Here is a 5,000-nt window from a genome sequence, read left to right on the forward strand (position 1 = left end):
TATATATATATATATATATATATATATATATATATATATATATATACATATATATATATATGCAAAGAAATCACAAAACACACGTGATAAACTATTTTTGCAGAAACTACCGGGAAATTGAAAAAACAGATACCGAACGTTTTCGTCTATTTAGACATTTTCAAAGGTACAAAAAAGCAATACAGAAAGAAACAATAAATACATAAGAAGACAAAGATACTCGAAGAGGTCCCATGTTACATTTTATCACACACAATTTTGTCAATAAGAAAATTGTCTAATTTAAATAAACCCAAACTCAAGTTCATGTTATTTCCAAAATTTCTTTTTATAAAACAAGATTCAATAATATTTCTTTCTATAATATTATTACAAGAAGTAATTATTTTAGGATTTCCCCAGTCAATATTATGACCATAATTCCTTTGGTGGACAAATAATCCACTGGACACTTGCCCCGTTCTAATACTATATTTACGTTGGCCTATTTTTTTTTCTAAGCCTTTGCCTGTTTGGCCTATATAAATAAAATCACAGTTTTTACTTGGTATATTATAAATACGTCCTTCTTTACTTCTTGAAGAATTTTTAATTAACAGACTCTTAATGTTATTATTATTTGTGAATACTATCTGGATACCAAATTTTTCAAAAATGCTAGGAAGATGGATTAAATTTTCGTGGTACGGAATTGTTAACATATTTTCATAATTAAATGGTTTGACCTGCGAAGTATTAAGAAAACATTTCCTAGCTTTGATTTTTGTTTTATCAATAAGATTGTTGAGTCTACGCCAAAAACCTTTTGAGAATTTTGAAAGGATTATTTTGCAAAAGCATATAGATATTATGAAGATTGAAGTGAAGGAATCATTTTATATCACAAAAGAAAAGAAAAGTGTTTTTCAAAATTCTATTCCAAACGAGTGGAAAGTGAAATTATTAGATTACATATATGCTAAATTAAGGTTAGTTTACCATAAAGTAGATGTTAAACGTAAAAAGAAGTTGAAACATTTGATTAATAATAGCGGTTGGAATAAGGATGCCAACCTTAATTTTGTACTTAATTTATCGGACAAACCTTTGAGTGACGACGCGAAATATGCTCTAGGATATGGTTTGAAATTCGTTGCCAATAATCAGCAGGTAAACTATGTAGATATTGCTAAGAGTTTTTGCAATTTGGAAAAATATAGTGATGTTTCAAATCAAGATATTAATATTTGTAAGGGTTTTGTGTACCATGCTTTATCCACGCCATGCCCTCCAAGTGTTCCTAAACGTTTCTTCACTACTTTTGATAATTTAAAGAAGGATAAAGATTTACACATCACAAAGGCGGATAAAAGTAATTGCTTAGTCATCATGAACAAAAAGGAGTACTTAGAAAAAATTGAAATATTACTAAGTGATGAAGAGACCTATGTTAAATTGAGCAAGAACCCTCTAGAAAATGTTAATAGTGAATTTAATAAGAAGCTTAAAACAATTTTAAAAGGTAACGACGAACTGATAAAAGAAAATGTGTTACTGTATCTCTGTCACTTCCATACATGTATGGTCTAATTAAAACTCATAAAGTTAATAATCCAGTTAGGCCCATAACTTGTTCTATTGGGTCTTGCACATATAAGTTGTCCAAATGGTTAGTGTCTTTTCTTAGTCCTCTTGTTGGGACAATTTCCCACTCTCATATCAAAGATAATGTTGACTTAACCGAAAAGCTGCTTGGACATAATCTCACATTTGATTTTAAGTTGGTTAGTTTCGATATTAAAAGTTTATTCACCCGAGTCCCGGTTTTAGATTTGTTAGGATTTCTAGAAAAAGAATTAAAGAAACATGAATTTACACTCCCTGCTCATACTATTATTAGTTTAATCAAATTATGTGTAATAGACTCTAAATTTGAATTTAATGGAAACTTTTATACTCAAACATTTGGTATGGCCATGGGGAACTGTCTTTCTCCAATTCTTAGCAATTTGTATATGGAGTTTTTTGAAAGAGAGTTATTAACAAACATTCTTCCAAATGATGCAGTTTTGGACAAGTATGTTGACGACATATTATGCATTTGGCCTAATGATCAACATTTGGATACTTTTTTGTCAGATTTAATTAATTTGGTGCATTCCATTAAATTCACAGTAGAGGTTGAAGAAAATAATATGTTACCATTTTTAGATGTAGATATTTACCGATGTGGAAGATACTTTAAATTTGACGTTTACAGGAAGCCGGCCAATGTCCTTTCGTACATTCATTTTTACTCGTATCATAGTCAAAAATCCAAGTTGTCAGTTTTTTCTTCAATGTTCCTGAGAGCATATAGAATTTGTTCCCCTGAGTTCTTGGATCAAGAAATACAATTCATTTATGACATTGGAGAAAATTTAAAATATCCAAAACATCTTATTGATAAAACAAAAATCAAAGCTAGGAAATGTTTTCTTAATACTTCGCAGGTCAAACCATTTAATTATAAAAATATGTTAACAATTCCGTACCACGAAAATTTAATCCATCTTCCTAGCATTTTTTTAAATTTTGGTATCCAGATAGTATTCAAAAATAATAATAACATTAAGAGTCTGTTAATTAAAAATTCTCCAAGAAGTAAAGAAGGATGTATTTATAATATACCAAGTAAAAACTGTGATTTTATTTATATAGGCCAAACAGGCAAAGGCTTAGAAAAAAAAAATAGGCCAACATAAATATAGTATTAGAACGGGGCAAGTGTCCAGTGGATTATTTGTCCACCAAAGGGATTATGGTCATAATATTGACTGGGGAAATAAAAAAATAATTACTTCTTGTAATAATATTATAGAAAGAAATATTATTGAATCTTGTTTTATAAAAAGAAATTTTGGAAATAACATGAACTTGAGTTTGGGTATATTCAAATTAGACAATTTTCTTATTGACAAAATTGTGTGTGATAAAATGTAACATGGGACCTCTCCGAGTATCCTTGTCTTCTTATTGTTTCTTTCTGTATTGCTTTTTTGTACCTTTGAAAATGTCTAAATAGACGAAAACGTTCGGTATCTGTTTTTTCAATTTCATGGTGGTTTCTGCATATATACATATATATATATATAATATATATATGTATATAATATATATATATATACATATATATACATATATATATATATATATATATATATATATATATATATTTATACATATATAAATTATATATGATATATATATATATATATGTATATATATGTATAATATATATATATACATATATATATATATACATATAAATACATTTATATATATATTTATATATATACATATATATGTATATATATGTATATATAAATATATATGTATATATATGTATATAATACTGATGACCCACTTTCGGAGAAGTGGGTCATCAGTATTATTTTACATATGTGCTACGACATATCTTTGTTGTGATATATGTATATGCATATATATATATATATATATATATATATATATGTATATATTTATATATATACAGTATATATTTATATATACATACATATATATATTATATATACATATATATACATATATATATATATATATATAACATATATATATATCATTGAAAACAGAGACACGGAACTGAGGGGAAAAAGTATGAAATATTTTGGGATTTGAAAATTTCTAAAAAAAAATTTACCTAAACCATCCTTTACTTGTCTCTAGTAGATGTAGCAATTCCTTATTCTAAATTCCCGTCACACATTCATGATTTTCGTCAAATGATAAGAATTTGAAAGATGGAAGATAACACTATTATAGACTTCCATAAGGCTAATTGAACAATATGTCTAATATTCGTATAGGTTTAATTTCACTTAGTTCAACATTCAGGTTCTCAGTATATGACGCAAAAGTAATGTGACATTAGGAGATACAAAAAATGGAATATTTTTAACCTAAGTCATTCCTTATATATATATAGTCTTTATACACCTCTGTTTTTTTTTTTTTTTTTTTTTTTTTTTTTTTTTTTTTTTTTTTGTCAGCCACTTTGAATAAGCTTTTCTCCTTTACATCACCAAACCACCCGAAAGCCCCATTTTAATGCCATTTTTTCCCATCAATTTATTTTTTATTCATCTTAAGCCCTTTTCTTTCCTAATTTGTCTCTGTAATAGTGTTCTGCTAACACTTCATATTCTTCCACACTTATCTTTCTCACTCCCTTCTCTCGTTATTGTCCTCTCTATCTATTTTTTCATCTCCCTTCTTCCTATTTGTGCCTTTAAAACTGCCTCTTTTACCTCTGTCCCTACCCTTTACATTCCCTTTCCCCTCTCTCTCATTCTCTTAATTTCTTCAGTCCTGCTTCTTTCCTTTTCCATCCCACATCCCTCTCCCTCCCTCCCCTTCCCTCCCTCCCTCGACCTCCCTCTCTCCCTCCCTAACCCTCCCTCCCTCTCCCTCCACCTCCCTCTCCCTCCCCCTCCCTCCACCTCCCTCTCTCTCTTTCTCCCTCCCTAACCCTCCCTCCCTCTCCCTCCCTCTCCCTCCCTCCCTAACTCTCCCTCCTTCTCCCTCCCTCCCTTTTCCTCCCTCTCCCTCCCTCCCTCTCCCTCCCTCTTCCTCCCTCCTTCTCCTTCCCTCCCTTCCCCTCCCTGTCTCTTTTCTTCCTCTGACTTATCCTCTGCTGGTTCTATCTGGAACATTTTTTATTATTTAGACAAAGAAAAGGTTACTCTAGCACCTTCGTACCTGTCAGAACCTCCGAGTTCATTTCTTTTCCAAAATTCAATACGACTGAAGAAGAAACGACTGAGAATTTTTCATGCTCACTGTGGGTCTGATGACGTTACAGGAAGCGTGTCCGTCTCGCACTCGCTTAGTTGTACGTTCGAATCCCGCATTCCTCTCCGATTCTCAGCAGTGACTGTAACTAAGCGCCTCCTTGCGAAGACTTCTTATCCTCAGAGAGAGAGAGAGAGAGAGAGAGAGAGAGAGAGAGAGAGAGAGAGAGA

The sequence above is a fragment of the Oratosquilla oratoria genome, chromosome 43, assembly GCF_046742065.1.
Source record: "Oratosquilla oratoria isolate Oo_2021 chromosome 43, ASM4674206v1, whole genome shotgun sequence".
Taxonomy (NCBI): Eukaryota; Metazoa; Arthropoda; class Malacostraca; order Stomatopoda; family Squillidae; genus Oratosquilla; species Oratosquilla oratoria.